The sequence below is a fragment of the Sturnus vulgaris genome, chromosome 22 (assembly GCF_052056855.1).
Source record: "Sturnus vulgaris isolate bStuVul1 chromosome 22, bStuVul1.hap1, whole genome shotgun sequence".
Taxonomy (NCBI): domain Eukaryota; kingdom Metazoa; phylum Chordata; class Aves; order Passeriformes; family Sturnidae; genus Sturnus; species Sturnus vulgaris.
In genome coordinates this window covers 10397426-10415875 of record NC_142264.1, presented here as the reverse complement: position 1 = coordinate 10415875, position 18450 = coordinate 10397426, and the positions used below count along the sequence as shown (strand labels likewise).

General features: G+C 45.6%; 1 protein-coding gene across 10 annotated transcripts in view; it reads right to left on the bottom strand.

The window, feature by feature from the left end:
* The window catches only part of EXD3 (exonuclease 3'-5' domain containing 3), a 248101-nt gene that overhangs the window by 228427 nt on the left and 1224 nt on the right, over positions 1 to 18450 (bottom strand). For 8 of the 10 annotated variants that reach the window (XM_014880988.2, XM_088177400.1, XM_088177398.1 and 5 more), the window contains exon 2: positions 14096 to 14162. The gene's annotated coding sequence lies outside the window, so the exon portion shown is untranslated. Of the gene's footprint in view, positions 1 to 5180; positions 5256 to 14095; positions 14163 to 18450 lie in introns of those variants that run through there. The other 2 variants (XM_088177395.1, XM_088177396.1) reach the window with 2 other exon arrangements.

The following is an 18450-nucleotide window of genomic DNA, read 5'->3' as shown; positions in this document are numbered from 1 at the left end:
TACAGTGTCTGGTCTCTCTCCAGGCAATGGGAGGAGATGCAGGACTCAGGGCATCACTCACAGACCCATAAGCACTGCAGTTCTCCTGGACTGGAGAACCAAGGGGATGGGTGGCATTTCAAACAGCACCTAAAGGAGACTAAAAAATCCAATGAAACCACACCACACACACAGCACAGCAGAAGGCCAATACTGAAACATGTGAACACAACCAGTTGATTCCAAGCTATTTTCCATTCTAGAAAAGGCATAAACCAGGCTTAGAGAACCCCAACAGCAAGAATGTAATGCCCTTGTGATCTGAAATTGCTCATAATTTCACAAAACTTTATCTCAGCGGATATTTCCTTGATGGAAATTGCAGACTGATTTACTTGAGAAAATTCCTTCATAAGCATTTCCTCCATTTCTGAAACACCTCTGTTTTCCATACCCGGATGTGGCTTTGCCATTCTCATTAAAATCTCTGAAAATCAGGCCAAGTCGAGAGCCCCAGAAAAACCTTCATTTACAACAGCTCAGCGAAGAACAGCTAGAAGGTAAAACTTAAATTTCTTTTGGGGCCCTAAATTCCTCCTGCAGCCACAGCTATTGTTATCACAAGGTTACTAATGAACAGATTTCCTTCATCCCACTTGTGCCCTGCATGCCAAAATGCAAAACTAGATACTGACCATGTGATGACATTTGAAGGTCATTCCTATCCCCAGCAGCTACCACAGAACATTGCTGCATTCTTATCATCACCATCATCATCATCATCATCATCATCATACCTGAACACACACCAGGGCAGGGAATCTAAATCCTTGCTCCTTCTGCCACCCTGGTCTCTTTTTCATTGACCAGCAAGTTCTCTTTTTCCAGCTGAAGGCTGAAGCAGCATCTGCACCAGCACATCTTCTGCAGACCCTGGCATATCAACATGGCCAGGGTTCTCACCCCATCACTAACAAACCATGCTTTTGGTAATATTTCCTTTAAGGAGACTCTTCGACGTCACCCACATTCCCTTACTCCTGAGCATCTCTCTGTTTCTATTGGGCACTCTGGGCTGCTTCCCTCAAAGGAGGTGCTAAAAATATTAATCTGCAAAACTGACTTGAATTATCATACAAGTTCGTTCTCATTTTGATGACCAGCTTCTGGTTTCACCTCTGAGTTGAACCTAAACAAAGTCCCATGTGTTCCTAACACTGTGACAGGGTGATCATGCATCAGCAAATTCCATGAGGTCCTTCTGGAGTATCCCAACATATCTCAGTGTTACACACCATGAAATCAGTGAGGTGGGAAAAGACCTGGTCCAATGCTTGACACCCCTTTCCATGAAAAACATTTTCCTAATATCCAACTTAAATCTCCCCTGGCACAACTTGAGGCCATTTTCTCTTGTCCTGTCACTTGTCACCTGAGAGAAGAGACCAACCCACAAGGTTCTGTCAGGGAGTTGTAGAGAGTCACAAGGGAAGAGAAAAGTCTTGGCTGCATCCTGTTTTTGGTACTTTGCATAGACACACCAAGGAGATGTTGGCCAGCTTCAGCCAGGAATGATCAACAGGCTCCTGGAGCATCTCAAGGTTCTTCCCACACTCTGCAGGATTCTAGAACTTTATATACAAGATTGTTCTTGTACATAAAGGCCACAGACTTTGCTTCAGTACTGGGCTCTTCTAACTTCACCCCACTGTTCCTATTGCATTTACTTCTATTGGTGATGGAAAAGCTGAGAACTAGAAAGGAGACAAAATGAGACCTATCACAATTTGCATTCCCAAATAAGCATGTTTTCACACAAGATAAGGAGCAAACATCCTCCACATTAGGGCTCCCAGTAATTTCTTCCTGCAGTGAAAAAATGGTTCAATTCCCCAGAAAGAATCAAAAGATGAGGCAGAGTTTTACCTGCTGCATGGGAAAAGGTGGGGGGACATGGGCTGACTCAGGAGACAGAGGTGATTACTTCCTGCCATTTACTTCTTCCCCAACACTTTTATCTCTGTTGAGTTTGCAAGTGCCTTAAGCAACATATAGCACATCTCCTCAAACCTGGCTTTCTCAGCTTCAAGTGTGAAATTAAAACCATCCCCAAGGAGACCATCTGTGCAAGGCAGCCTATAGGAAATGGAGCTTGCACAGATGGGACTTATCACACACTTCCTCGTGCCATATCAACACACCAGCTTTGCAAATCTGCCCTAAATAAACCAGAATTGACAACACATTCTGTCTTGAGGCCAGCAGGGCTGTGGAAGCCTAGCATGTACTTGGCAGGGGCTGGATTGTTCTCTGCACTTTTAACAAACAAATCCTCATAAATGGAAAACTTGTGAACGTTCAAGTCTTGTGTTGTGTTCAAATGTCTGGAGGATTGTGTTCAGCAGTCTCCTGGAGGGATCAACTAATTGGCCTTTGAATTCCTAGACATGAAGCTGTAGGTTGCTTAAAAACTAGCAGGACATGACATGGCCTCCTCACAATCCACAGTGGGGACAGACACTGGTCTGGAACATTTTCTAGTTCCATTAACTCTTCACCAACACATAAAAATAACACTTTAAAGATGTTTATTTTTACAAGTTACATTAGGTGAAAGAATATAGCTGAGCAATATGGCTGAACACATATGGAAATACTTAAGCAGCAGCTCTATTTTCTGTCCAAGCAGTCTGTGTACAAACACAATAAACTGAAGTTACACACATGAAAACTCAATGCACTATATGAAAAAAAAAAAAAGACCAAAAAGTGTGTTTTCATAAAAGAAACTTTTTTTTTCTTCTTTTTTTTTTTTTTTTTGGCAAGAAAAGCATCTGAGAGAGGAGGGCGTAGCTTCAAACAGGCAAGCACAGAAATAATAAAATGCATTTTGGGAGAATAAAGCACTGAAGAGGAGCCTTCCCAGGTCAGAACATAGCTTCACCTGGCCAGTGCCATGTCTCAGACAGTAGCCTAAGGGAGAGAAATGGGAGCTGTGTCCCCAGCTCATCCCCTGACTACAGCAGCCTGCAGTTTAAAATTTCCACATCAGGTCTTCAATACTGATACAACACACTTTTTGACCTTTGATCCAAGAATGGATCCAAGCACTACCCTGCTGCAAACCCTCAGCACCAGAGTAGTGTTGCACCAGGTGCCACATTGTAATCAGCAGGCAAAGCAGTGTTTCCTTTTCTTTTTCCTGAACTTCCATTTGATGTCCATAATTTTGGCTAGGGAATTAAGGAGAAATGGGGAACAACTGCTTTTGTCCCATTCCTTTGTTCAGGCCCAGATGTTCTGCATTTGCAAACTGTCCCAGGATGTGTTCCTGGGGGAGGCAGTATCTCCTTTAGCTATAGCTGTCTCACATGTTTCTCCACATCTACTGACCCAAAGTTTAACCTGCTGGTTTGTTTTCCAATTCCACAGGACCAGAGGGTAGGTACTTCGGCAGTTTTAGATCTGATTACGCCAAAGCTTCGAATTCCCTCAGACTTTATTTCTCCATCCACTGCCTCCTCAGGTCTCCTAAGACTTCTGTCAGTCTCATGCTAACTGCTCTTGGGTATAACAACCATCACTGCTACACCTTTTCTCACCTTTTAACCAGTCACTGGTTTGCTAAAGAACATCCTCTTATCCCCAGGAAAGCAGCTGCTCTAAGGTGCTGTGACAAAGGACCATGTCAGGAGCTGTTAGAAAATCTGAGGACACCACACATGAAACACCCAAATCCAGATGTTTGTCCTTGAAGATTCCTCAAGTGCAACTCCCTTTTACAAAAGACATGCTTACTGCTCCACATCCATATAAAATCAAGTGCCAACTCATTCTGATCTACATTATTCTTTTGACAACACTGCACAATACAAAGCCAGATTTCTGTCTGCTGCTCCCCAAGTTCCCTGGAACTCACTTGCAAGCTGGCATCATATCAGCCCTGTCTGTTTTCTAGTAAGAGTGAGGAGATTTTAATTGAAAGGTTGCATACAGGTGTTATTTATTCAGCAGCTCCTCTCCTGACTCGTTCCCAGGAGTCTGACATTCTGGTCCCTGCAGGCAGGTATTGCTCACTCTGTTCTTAAATTCTTAAATTAGTAGTTGGGTTTGAGATGGGTTCTGGTAAGGAAACCAAAGCACAATGTAAATGCCTCAGAAACCCAGTGTTTCTTTCTGCTCCACCTCCTGATTTTTCACACGCTGGTCTCCATGGGTTTCTTCAAGCTTTTGGACAAGCTTCTTATTCCCAACATATCTGGGAAAGAACTGTTACATTTTAGACTTTCTGAAAGGCTTTAAAAGTGTTTATTCTTTTCTATCTTCCTCACTTGGTCATGACTTCAGCTTTTGGAAGGGTGCCCCTGCCTCTCCAGCCTTCTTTCCCTGCTGCTTCACATCAGAACTTCTCTCTCTCTCTCACAGCAACTGATGGAGTTGAGGCATTTCATCTGCAGCACAGAGCCTTTAAATCAGCTTCAGCTCCTTACAAAGCTTTCACCCTTGTCACTGCTCCTTTCAGTTTCTTTTTAACCTGCTGCCTCATTCTGATATATTTTCCCTTTGCAAACCACAGGATTTCACTTCACTGAAGTTTTTTGCTTGGGTTACTTCTGCAGGATCTGTAAGTGCACCTGTGTTCACTGGCAGTACAATTCTGTACCAAGTTCTGCAGAATTCCCAGCAGAAAGTCAAAATTATCTTTCCTTCTCTAGATTCCTTCACCAGATGTTTCCCAAGGATGTCATTCTTGGACTGGGGTGCCAGTTTTCTCCCACCGTTTTTCCTGTTTTAAAGCTCCATACTCCCTATTATTCTATACTTTTACAGATCCAGTTCTGCTCATACTAAGGAATTAAAAATAATTGCTCTCTTTGGAATTTCAGAATGAAATACATCACTGAATGAAACATTTTTAGAACCTCAAAGAAAAGCAAGAAATGACAGGACCTTGCAAGCAGTTTATTTTCATTGCTCACTGAATAATAACTGTGACAGTTATTTAACCCTCATTCAACTCTTCCTGTTGATATTGATGCTGATGATGTTTGACACCTCAAACCAGCATGTCAGTAAGAAAATAAGCTATAACTGAAAACTTCCCATTAAGTAGTATTTTGTTTTTTTAAACACCTGTTATGGGAATAACACTGTCTTTAACTGCAATGGGAAATGAACAAGGTAAAGAAATTGGTGAATACCTGAATGCTGGACAGAATGGTACAGATGGCATTTTTAGGTCAAAGGCAAAATCCTCACAGGACAAAAGACAGTTACTGCAGAGAGAACAAAAAGCATCAGCCCTAATATTGCACACACTCATTAAACATGTCACCTGGCTGTACAGAGAAGTGTGAAATGGGATTTAAGTGCCAGCCAATATTCAGTGTTACTTTTCCTTCAGCTGAGCCTCCCATTTCCCTGTCTCTGTTCCTGAAGCTGCTGAGGTTATGGAGACAAAGATTCCCTTATCACACTTGTACTTCTGTGACAGAATCTCCTGAGCTGGACGAGTCCCACCAGGATCCCCCAGGGCAGCCCCTGTCCCTGCCCAGACCCCCCAACAATCCCAGCCTGTCCATCCCTGGCAGCGCTGTCCAAACGCTCCTGGAGCTCTGGCAGCCTCGGGGCCGTGCCCATTCCCTGGGGAGCCTGGGCAGTGCCCAGCACCCTCTGGGGGAAGAACCTTGCCCTGAGCTCCAGCCTGAGCCTGCCCTGGCCCAGCTCCAGCTGTTCCCTGGCTCCTGTCCCTGTCCCAGGGAGCAGAGATCAGAGCTGCCCCTCTGCTTCCCCTCACCAGGAAGTTGTAACTGTGATGAGTCTCCCCTCAGACTCCTCTAGATTGAATAGACCAAGTGACTTGAGTAAGAACTACTGCCTGCTCCTCTAAATCACACCAGAGAAGCCACAGAACCTGCCAGGCCATTCTCCAGCACTGACTCAGCATCAGAAAGAAAACTTTGAGCTTGCAGTTATACATTTTCCAGGGTTTGAGTGTACAATGTCCAGCCATGAGAGCAGAGAAAGGCAAGATCCCAGCAAGCCAGAACCCACCACTTTCTAGGGCTCCTGTTACTCGAAGGATAGCCTTTCCATCACAGTTCGGGACAGTGCCTGACCCACCCCACACTCACACAGAGCTCTCCTGTCCAGGATTCCAGCTGCATGTTTGAGCTCACACTCTCATTTCCCATGGATCATCAAGCCTGCCCCGTAGAATGACACATACCAAAGGTGGCAAATTAACATCAAAATAAAGCAGCGTACCAGACACCCTGGGAACAGGTTTGAGGGAGAGGGGAAATGTTTTACATCATGTCCCAGAGTAAGCTGATGGAATTCCCAATGCTTGGGACAAGGGAATTGGTAATGAGAGAGAAATAAATTCCTTCACCTCTGGGTTGAAATCCAAGTCAGGCTGGTGGTAGCCAAGACCCATTAGCTCAACATCTGCTAGTTGTTTGGCAGCCCATGTGAAGTGAGTTATATTCCTCAGTGTCCACATCCCAATCCCACTAATTGGCACCACATTGGCAATCTAAACACAGAGGTTAAGGTCTGAGCACACAGCAGGCAGCAACTCTGAGATCAGGCAGCTTCAGTTTGAAGGACACATGTGATAAATTACACTTCTGGTATATGGAACTCCATTTAATTGCCCCGCCATCCTGTCCTGCCCTCAGAATAAAATTGTAAATCCAGGCGAGCCAGTGAACTGCCAGCAATCCCCTGCCCAGCACACAGCTCCTGCAGCAGTAACACACAATATTAGGTCCATTACCAGTCAAGGCAACTTAAACTGCTTACATTTTAAGCAAAATGCTGTACAGCATGAAGTTAGGTATGAACTGAAGTGTTTGGATAATAGTTACCAATATCCATAAAAACAGTACCTTTCCCTCAACTCCGGTTTTAATGCAGAAATGCAACTCTCACTAAAAAGGCAGTAGCAATATAATCTTACAGATCCCCAATACGGAGGCTCTTTTCTTTTTGTCTTTCCTTCTTCTGCAGCTTTCCAACAAAGAGTGCACAGGACCAAAGCTGATTTGAAAACACAACTCATTAACTTTTAGAGAATTAATCTCTTTATTGCCCCATGGTAAAACATTTCTCTCTGAGGAAAAAAAAGTTGTTAGCTCTTAATATATAGTAATAAAGGAAAATTGATTTTTAATACCATCTGAATATGGCAGCAAAAAAAAGTCTAAACTATGAGGGAAGGAAACTCACACTACAGTTTAGAAACTGTTCCTGATGTTTACACATCACTTCAGTTTAAACAACTGCTTATGATGGGAACATGATGAAAGCTGTTGAGCATGAAGGGAGATGGAAACGAAGCCAAAAGAAGCATCTTTGCCAGAACTCTACAAGAAAAGAAAACCACAGTCAGTTAAGTTTGGGAGGGACCTCTGGAGTTTTTCAATCCAATCAGCTGCTCAAAGAATGGCCAACTTCAAAGTGGGGTGAGGTTGCCCAAAAGATATTGTAGATGCATAGTGCAGCGCTCTGCAAATCCACCTATAAAGAAATTTTTCTTGCAAGCCAAGTCTCCTCTTCATTTACCACTGCTTTGGAAATGATTCCACTCTCAGCTGTTCTGAGAAGCAATAGGGCCAGCAGCCATCAGGAGCAGGGATACATTGCAAAGGAAACAAACCTAATCTGAGCACCCAGTAGGACCAAGGGATGGAGAACCTCAGCAGCTAGAACGCAGACTTGAGCACAGGAGACTCTGAGAGAGCTTGGAAAGTCCAGTCCTCCCAAGATCCGTGTTTTATTTTATCTTACATTGGACAGGTATGCTCAGCCTGTGAGAAAAAGGCAGCAATGACATAAGGCCAGTGTGCATGAAAACAAATCCAACCCCCAGTCTGCATTCCACAGCCATGCTCAAAGGAGGGTTTTTCCTTCTTGTACAAGGAACACTCCAACAGTTCACAGCCAAGGGGTCGATTGTCTCTCATCTGCCTTATACAGGAACAGCCTGCTGCATTGGCACAGCTCTGCCAGCACTGCCTGGCTCTGCCAGCACTGCCTACCTGGCCACTGACAAAGCCAGGCCAGCCTGACTCCCACCAAAAGGTGCTGCCAGTCCTCAAGATCTGCACAAGCTGTTGAAGATTCTGTCTTCTTTTCTCCCCCTCTGCTCTGCCCTTACAAGACCTCACCTGCAGTGCTGTGCCCAGCTTTGGAGGCCTCAGCACTGAAAAGATGTGGAGCTGCTGCAGCCAGTCCAGAGGATGCCAGAGAGATGCTCCAAGGGCTGGAGCCTCTCTGCTCTGGAGCCAGGCTGAGAGAGCTGGAGCTGTTCACCTGCAGAAAAGAAGACTCCTTGGAGACCTTAGAGCCCCTTCCAGGGCCTAAAGAGGACTTGTAAAAAGGAGGGAGACGGATTTTTTATACAGGCAGGTGGTGACAGGACAAGGGGGAATGGCTTCCCACTGCCAGAGGGTGGGATTAAATTAAAGATTAGGAGGCAATTCTTCCCTGTGAGGGTGGGGAGGCCCTCGAACAGGATGCCCAGAGAAGTTGTGGCTGCCCCTGGATCCCTGGCAGTGTACAAGGCCAGGTTGGATGAGGCTTGGAGCAACCTGGGATAGTGGAAGGTGTCCATGCCCATGGCAGGGGGTGGCACTGGATAAGATTTAAGGTCCCTTCCAACCTAAACCAGTCTGAAATTCTGTGACTCAAGATGGACCAAGGGATTTGACCTCTCCTTCTCCAGAGCTCCAATATGCCTGCATCTGCTTCTGGCAGCAAGGACACAGCCTTCTTTTCCCCTTCACTATTTAAGACTTAAGGGTGGACCCTTTTTTACTCTCTTCTATACTTTTGAGGAGTAGAATAGGCTCATGCCACACCACATTTTTTAAATACCATACCAATTCCTTCTGTTTTAAGACACGTTATTAGCAGCTTCTGTTAAAATCACACCACTGCAAATGATTCTATTGACACTTGAGGCAGGAGCTGCTGTGCTGACAAGAGAATTAAAGGGGACTGTGATGACTGCCAGGAGTCCAGCATTAGCTGGAAGAAACCAGGCTGGCACCAAAAACATAAATTCTGAAACTGCTCTAGCTTTGGCCACATTCAAATCCCAAGCTGCCAGTTCAGGAGGTGCTGAGGTGCTTCAGCACTAATTCTTGATGCTGCAGGACTCAGCAGGGTGACAGGGCCAAGCAAAGGTTATCATCACGTGATTTAGTGAGCTGCTTCACTGAGCAGCTCTCACATGCACTTCTGAAACCTCATGCAGGTATCAAGCAAGCATTTATACTCAAAATAATCGTTTCCTTACAAAACCAAGTATAGGAATAATACCAAACTCATTAGTTTCCTGAGAGTAATTCCTCTCCATTTAGAAAACAGGAGGAGTCCAAGAAAGAACTTCTCTGCAGGGAAGGAAGGCAGGAAGGAAGAAAGGAAATGTGAATTACATACACCTCTAGATAAGTTCCCCTTTAAAAAAAAGGAAATTAGAGTTAACTAAAAAGAGCATGTTTAGCATCACTGCACAAGCTAGGGGAAAAACCTCGGAAATCCTGGCCAAAGATAATGCTGCCTCCTCCTCTCCCTGCCAGGGAGAGGCACGGTCACTGCCCCAGGCAGAGGGGAAAGGGCCATTTTTCACCCTTTTATAAGCATCACCACTTTGAAGTTACAAATCAGAGTCACCATTTGATGATCACCTCTCCCTATGTCATCCTAGGTTTCTTTGTAATAAGGCTGTTAAAAACATGTGTTTTCACTTTATTTTTATTATTATTAAAAAAGGATAACTTATAACTGAGCAGAGACAAAGGCTCTGTTGATACAACATGTGGATTAAATCAGAAAGGAGAAAGAAAGCTGTTCTAATAAACTGACAATCCTGCTCAGAGGCCTTATATCCAGATTAGTGTAATAAATCATGAGCAAAGAGTTCTTGACTGAAACAACCATTTATTTAGGCATGGAACAAGAGTATTTTAAAATTGCTCTGGACATTGTACACGAAAGACTTTCTCTATTTTTGTTCTTTTTTGCTTGTTCATTTTCTCTTGAGTTTTAATCATATACCCAAAGTTTTGCATTTGCTTTACTAAAAATGGTTACTTTTTGGTGCTTAAACCTCTGACAAGTCAGCCAAACAGCACCATTGGGCTCCTACAGAAACAAGATGAAAAAAAAAAAGAAAGGAAGAAGTGGTTCTTGCTCCATTACATCATTACATGAGGTAGAAAATTGCCCAAAATTTAAGCTTTCCCCATTACACTCCTCTCGTGTGTTTTCAGTCTGATTTGTTCCCTTAACCTCTATTAGCAGGGGCTTTTTCATTCTTTTTAAAGCAGGAGACACTCTGCACTATTTCTGCCTTCTCCTATCATACAAATTGTCCCACAGTGGCTTCTGAGCCCAGCACAAGAACCTGCCCTGTCAGAGCATCATTCTGGGGCAGGTGACCAGCAGGGAGGAGCTCCAGAAGCCCCAGTCACAGCAGCACCCCCAAAACACTTCCCAGAACCAGCACTGGGCCTCCAGAACCCCTGTGCTGCTGGGCAAAAATCAGGGTTTGGCAGAACTTGAGTACAGCACTGAACTGTAAATATAGATGGGCCTAAGAACTGCAACCATTTTGGTCATAAAAATCTAATTTGTACCTGGAGCTAATTTCAGAGCTAAAGCATCTACCAGTTCCCCTTAACACATTGGGCTGTGGGGATGGCTTTGGCCAACTCAGGCAAACAAGTCACCACAGAGCACAGCTGGTCTTCAAACAATGTCAAAACCCAAAACATCATCACCATAAAACAAAACTTTCAGTTCCACAGAAATGTTCTGTGAGAACATTTCTAGGAGATATTACTCAAAACTGGAAGAAAGTGTTTCCTACAAGCAGGGTAGAGCTCCTCTTAAGTATGTTCTGTAATGTCCCTGGCTCCTGGATTACACGGTTTTTTAGAACAGTCAAACTGTGGTAAAACACGAAAGGGATCTGGATATGGGATGGAGGATAACACTAAAGGGGTGAAGATTTTGGCTGAAGCCTCTGCCATTCACAATGTCAGTCCTAAAGTCACTTACAGAAATCACATAAGTACAAGAAACACTCTTCAAACCCGTAAAAAACCACAATCTCCAGTCTCACAGATGAGATGCTTTAAACTCAGCAACTGTTTTTATCTCTGCCAGAGGAGTCCCTGTGTATTCCATTCCACCTTAAAATTCATCTGCCAGCCAGACAAACAAAAGGTTCCTCAGAAATTCCAGCTGATGCAGTCACCGGGAAGCCATCCCAGCCTGCCTCATCTGCTGCTGGATTCCCAACTCCCTGAAAGAATCCGGGGGCCACACATCAGCCCCGATCAGGTCTGGGCTGCTCTTGTCCCCCACCCACCCCTCTGCCCAGAGCAGCTGTGCCACCCTCCAGCAGAGCAGTGAGGCTTGGGAAGTGCTGAGTGCCTGCCTTTGTACCAGGGATGCTGCGCCAGGATGCCCAGCCCAGCCCAGACCTGCCTGCAGGGCCTTTCACCCTGTGCTATCAGCTGCCTCACAGGCTGCAGGATCTCCCCAAGTGCTGCTTGCCTGCAGCCACCTACGTGGCTCAGCTCGGCTCCTGCTGCCTCCTCCTGTGCTCTCCCACAGAGGGATGCTGGAGAACCCCTGAGCAGGAATGGCTCTGCTTTTCTTCTATCCAGGCAACCTCTCTTTGCCAAAAAGCTACCAAGGGGATGGAAAGGGAAATTATAGGAAATTGAAAACCAGGAGAGGAAAAAGAAGGCCTGACCAGCACTTTTTCTTATTATTCTGCTTTGATTGTGGAGAATGAAGTCTTGTGGCCAACAGAGTTCATAGAAGCCCTGCACAGTGATTCAGGACTCCAAAGAAAGTGCTGTCTCCTGCTGAAGCACAGAACCTGGTTTGATAAACACTCCTGTGGTCAACGTTTACTGTCCTTACCCTGCAGAAAATAAAGCTGCCCTGTGGTGTACAGCTCCCTGGCAGGGGACACACAGCAGTCTGGAAGGTGCTGCTCAGTCAGCTGGCTCTGTTCACAGCTGGCCCTGCCCTGTGACCTGTCACATCACCCCCATGCCTCCTGTCCCATCCTGGAGAGGCACAGAGCACCCCACGGAGCAGTGACAGAGCCCAGCCACCACCTGCACCCATCCCACAGCACAGGAATTCAGAGGCTGAGTGGAGCCATACCTTAGAGGTTTGTGCCCTGCAGGGATGGCTCCAGCCAGGAAACACGTCCTGGGTTCTGCCAAGCCTCCCCACGGTGGGGATGACTCAGTGCTAATTGCTCAGAAAGCTTCTGGGTCCCACCGGTTTGGTTTGATTTTGTAAAAGCAAAACAAGATATGTTTGGACAAAGGTGAGATTATGTTTGTGTATCTCACTCCTGCCCAAAACTAAAAACATCAGGAAATCAAAAGTAATGCAAATGATGTAGCTCTATAATCTTGCCAGAACAGAACCACCACCAAAGCACTTGAACAGTAATCATAGTCTTAAATTTAACTTCTATGACTCCTGCTTTGTTCAATATTTTAATTGTACTTTCAAAAAATCCTAAGCCACTTCAGATTTCAAAGCACATTTATATACATTGATTAATTCTCCCAAAGTAAAAATCATTATCTTCTTTTTGACATAAGGAAAGTAAAAGGAGACACAACAAACTATTTGTCAAAGGCACAGATAGAACTGGTGCAAGGGCTAGTATTAGAACCCAAGAGTTTCTGAAGCACCTTATATTTTTATGAAGGATTTACTTTTTTGAAGACAATAGCAACAAAAAAAAATCCAAAATGGATATCTATTTAGGATCAGGGCAGTTTATGGGGTAAAGACCACGAGAAAAGCAAGTTCATTAATTCACATTTGGAAAACTGGAGCGAATTCTCTAATAAGTTGTTGCTATGTTCCTTATAGAGCACAAGCATGAAATCCGCCCACAGCACAGGCAGTCTTGCCTTGGATCAACAATACCCAGGGTAATCCAGCTCTAGGTTCCCACTTTCTGCTCTGGGAGCAAAAGACATTTGCAGCAGGATTCCTCCGGAGAGCTGGTGGGGAATGTGGCTGCTCAGCTCCCTGGGTGATTCCAGAGTGCCCTCTAACGAGGCTGCAGCTGCATTTCACACACACAGGGATGCCAGGAAAACCAAAAATGAACCTTTTTTCCACTTGAAAATGGGAAAGCAGGTGACAGACACTAACTGGAGGCTGCTCCTGCACATATATTTTATACTGCCCTGCACTGTGCAAGCCCTTGTTGGTAAATACCTCAGTAGGCAGCAGGACTATAGAGAAAGATGGGAAAATTCACAGTTCTCCCATTCCAAGAGAAGAAAGTCAGATGAAGTCAAATGAAAGTTAACCCAGTACAACGTTTTAAGATAAACTGAGTTTTACACAATTGGTAAGGAATTGCTGGGCAACTTTTCAACATATGATGTAGTTAATTCACACTTTACAAAACTAAGTTAATATCATCAGTGAAGTTCACAAATAAAAATGGAATCTCCTTGAATATATTCCTTAATACACTGGTGTACCATAAAACACTGACTATTTGGTCTGCACCCAAGAGTGGTCACACAAGCTGCAGTAGTGGAACAGGACTGGCTACAAGTTCTTACAGCAGACACATGGTTTATTACCCAGTTCCCTTTCACCCACCAACGTAGACTAATAAACTATCCTGCAAAACAGAGTTTTTATTGAGACACAAACCCCACGCTGATACTCAGAACAGAAATTCACTTTAATAATCTCAGCATCACATTGTCAGAATGGGGCTGTTCCTTGCCCTTGAAGCTGTACCTACAGCTATGCCAGGAGAGCACAGCTGCACAGTGCAGGCTCAGAAGAGTCACAGCAGTTCCTGTGCAGCTCCTGTCCTCTCCCTCCCTCCCCCCATCCTGCAACAAGGCATCTCACTCAAGTGTCCCTCAACACCCCAGCTGGGAGCAGAAGGTGCAAATGATCCTTTCCCAAGCTCCTACAAGACAGAATGGAAAGGGGCAGAAGTTCCTGAAGCTGCACTGCCCCCATCCTGCCAGATGTGTCAGAAGCCTCTGAACAGACCCGGCAAACTCAGCCCAAGTGGCAAACTCACCCCGAGGGAGGACAGTGAAGGTGTCAGCTGCTGGGCGATGTCTGAGGGATCCTGATGCCACCAGGAGCTGCGAGGAAGCAAACAGGCCTGTGAGCACTTGTACACCTGGCAACTCAACACCTCAGCCCCACAGCCCCCAGCTAATGCAGGTACCTGGCTAATGTAGGCTGGAAGACAGCCATTGGTAGGCATCACATTCTTCCTTGAACCCATTTCACAAACTTGCCAACTGCTTTACTTCTTGCTAAGCATCTTTACTATAATGTTAAGATCATGAGGGGAGACCTCAGAGAAATCTGCAGCTCCCCGGGGCAGTGCAGGGGCAGCTCCAATCTCTGCTGGCTGTGACAGGGAGAGAACCCAGGGAACGGCTGGAGCTGGGCCAGGGCAGGCTCAGGCTGGAGCTCAGGGCAAGGTTCTTCCCCCAGAGGGTGCTGGGCACTGCCCAGGCTCCCCAGGGAATGGGCACGGCCCCGAGGCTGCCAGAGCTCCAGGAGCGTTTGGACAGCGCTGCCAGGGATGGACAGGCTGGGATTGTTGGGGAGTCTGGGCAGGGACAGGGGCTGCCCTGGGTGATCCTGGTGGGTCCCTTCCAGCTCAGAGGATTCTACAATTCCATTTGGGTCACCAAAGACTAAGAACACCTTACCAATGTGACGAACCACGGAGGGAACCAGTACCCTGACCCACACAGGTTATCCCCTTCAACAAGTACAGAACTCCCAGGAAAGCTCCACTCCATGCCTGGAATGGCCCAGTGGCCTCCACTGCTCACAAACGGCCCTGGACAACACCCTCAACTGCACGGGTAACAAAAACCTGCCCTGCTCCAGCTGAAACTGCAGCTTGAGCTTGTACAGCCCAACTGCACTGCCCTGCTCAAACAGTCAAACTCATTCCCTTCCAGCTTCTAACACTGGTAGATTCGAGTCCCCAAGGAGTATTTCCCAATACCATACAGGCAACTGTAAACCCAAGAAAGCCAAATGGAGTAGTTGGATAGAGCCAGAACATCCGAGGCAGTGCTGAGTCCCTCCTGTGTGCTCACTCACATGTTTAAACATTCCTCACAGCACTGCTACATTCCAGCCAACTCTTCCTCACAAAACAGCTTATTCCTTGAGGAGGTTCAGGCAGAGTTTGATATTACAAAGATCAGCAGTGGACAGACAATGTCCTTGCTGTTTTGAAAAAGAGACTTTTCTTTCATGAACATGTAACCCAAACAAGGCTCAGTGAATTGGTGTAAAATCAAAAATGACCAGAAAGTCTCTTTTGAACCAGACCTGAATCCTATTCAGCACAGAATAAAGTGTAGGAAAATGCAAGAGCAAATTAATCACTGAAATAAGTGAACCACAGTTGTGTGCAGAGCTGTAAGGGTAACCCCTTGATACGTACTCTGCTTTTGAAGGCAAGATGAGCAACAGCCAAGAATAAATCACATTATGTGGGTATGACAAGCCATGGAATGAGCAAAAAGAAAGTATTACATTAATCAAAAGAGTCTAAAATGACTGCAGCCACACATTTAGACTTAACATGAAGTGTGACCATACCCTTGGCAGAGCTGGAGCTGTAATAAAGAGGAAATTATTTAAATGCATTAAATCCACGTAGAGCTGGAATCTCTCCTGCCCTGGCTCAGTAACGTGGGACAAAGATCACAGCAATGCCCAGCTCAGCAACCTGCACAGGATCCAGAGCTCACCTGTGCAGACATACCTGCAGCTTTGCTCTCATAAACAGACTCAGAGATGGACTGACCCACTGGGCAGAGAATTTGGCTACTGTATTATGACAGGACAAAGAGCTTTGATGCATTTTTTATGTCAGTTGCTACCATAAAAAGCAGGGGCAGGTAGGACCTGCAGGAACAGCAGCCCCAGAGCAGGACACCAACAGGAACCACTCCTGATATGTCCACTTCAAATTGGTTTCTGGCCTGGTACTGTTCAAATGTTTACACAACAGAAATTCAACATTTTTTTCCTTTGCTTAATTCTTCCATTCTTCTTATTTATATCTACTTTTTCTTCATTAGAAAATTCCTTCTCCACATTCACAGTGTGGCAAGTACAAGGAATACACAACCTTGCCCATGGGATAGGGTCAGAGGAGGCACAGAACTCTCATGTGTTACAGGTGATCAGACAGAAGTTGAAGTCTTTAATTGCAGTTTTTAACTGCTCCCGGTCTGATCAGATTCCAAAACACTTCATCCTCCTTTACCTGCATTTCCACCTATTCCTTCCAGAAGAAACTGCCAAGAGGATTATTCCGTAAGAAACACATGAATTTTTTTTCTGCTGTAGAAATGTCTTTGACAGAAGCAATTGCCTCAACCCTCAAATAGGTCTGTTCCTGCTTAGAGCCAGCACATGGGGCTGTGCCCAGAGCAACAGCCCAGTGGAGTGGCAAAGCTGAGAATGAATAAGTTGTTAGTGGCACAAGTAAGGTTACTGCCTGATTTTCAGCTGCAGCCCACAAAGCAGGATTTGCCCCAGGTCTCCCAGCAGGGAGTCAGTCAGCACAGGTGGGAAAAGGACATGCTGCACCTGCCATCAAACACCTGGACAAGGCTCTCACCTGCCAGGCCCAAGTTAATGCCATTTGGTCACATTGCAACACCACACCTCCACATGTATTCAGAAAGAGCCAGACTTTTATCCTTTGGGGAGACAGCTTTCTAGACTTCCAGTATCCCACACCCCCTTCTTTCATTTTTCTGCAAGATTTTTTTCAGACGTTTATCACTGACATCTGCCATAGCTCCTCCAACTCTGTATCAATTTACTACACATTCATTCAGATGAGAGATGAACATGTGAATGTTCAAGGATGCTCAGTCCTTGGCACATGTCCTGTTTCTGTTCATGTATTTCTCCTCCTCAGTTCCTCTGTGACCAGCCCTCCCTCCAGTGCCCCGGGTTACCAAGGGAGCTGCTTGAGGAGGCTGCCAGAGCACCAAGAATCCTCAGAGCGCTACAAAAAATATATTTTTATTTAAGGACATATTAAACAGATTCAGTAATAAACTTTTGAATTCAATTATTAAAACTTGGTTCAGAAGAACATTAATTCCAATAAAAGTCTCTGTCATTAGCCCAGAGGTGCCCTATGTCATTCCCTCTCCTAGGTTACATCACTGCACACATCAGCAGGTTATTTAATAGATATTTGGGTAAATTATTTATTGACAGGAGCGGCTGCTTTGGTTGTCTGAATGTAACTGAGCCTCTGTGAACTGGCATCCACCTGTGAGTGAGGATCCCTCTGCACTACCTCAGAGCTGAGAGCTCCCAGCACAGGGAGCACTCCCTGCTGCCTCTCACCTCTGCACACTCCCTCTGGAGAATCCCACAAGCTGCACTTGTTCCAGCTGTGCCAGCTGCCATTTGCAGTGGAAAGGAGCAATGTGAAGGGTTCAGTTTAGTCCTTCTATGTCTACATGAGCTCTGTGCAGCCCACGCCTACCTGAGGGGCTCTGTGTGAGCAGCACTGCCACTGCCCCAACAGAGACAGGAGTGTTCTGCACTGCTGAACTGCAGCCACCAGCACAGCTCTGTGCAGGTAAGTGGCAGCATTTTTACAGGCAATACTGTTGCCTTAGAACTCCAGACAGAGCTTTCCTGTTGGAGCATTTACATTCCCGATGATGCATTTTGCTGTTTTTGCTCCAAATGTTAAAATTTGATTGTTTCTGCCCTATTGCTTGCACAAACTGACTTGGCCCCCGAGACTGCCCAAGAGTCTGCTCTGAACACACCTTCAGCATTGAGATCCTTCAGCTGAGGAGTTCCCAACACTGACAGGCCTTCCCCTCTTCCCAAACTCCTCCACCACTGCTGAGAAATTGGGTCACATTTAACAGAATTTGTGTAGCTCTGCCTCAGTTATTAGATCCTGCTGCGTGCTTTGGAAAGGCTGACAGGATCCAGCTGTGGCATAACTTCCCACAGGCATGGGTTTCCAGAGTGCCTGAGTCATTCCTCAACTCTCTTCTCTTGAATGTGCCTGAATAAATTGAACTTAGGGCTTGTTTTCCAGAACCAGAGCGTTTTTGTGGCCTGCTCTGAACTCCCCAGTATTTTTCTATCTCACTGGAGAGCTCCTGGAACCAGAGATGCCCTCATAGTCCATTCTAACCACGTGCACACACATGGTCACTACAGTTTGATTTTCTTTAGAAAAACTGAAAACCACACAAGCAATCAATGCCTCCCCCACCAGTGTAGTTCAGATTGTGGCACTGATGCACCTGTGTCCTGCCAGTCCCCCTCCACCCCCACCAGTGGCTGTGGTGGGAAGCTGTCCTGGTATCAAGATCCTCCTGCTACGTGGAACCACCCAGG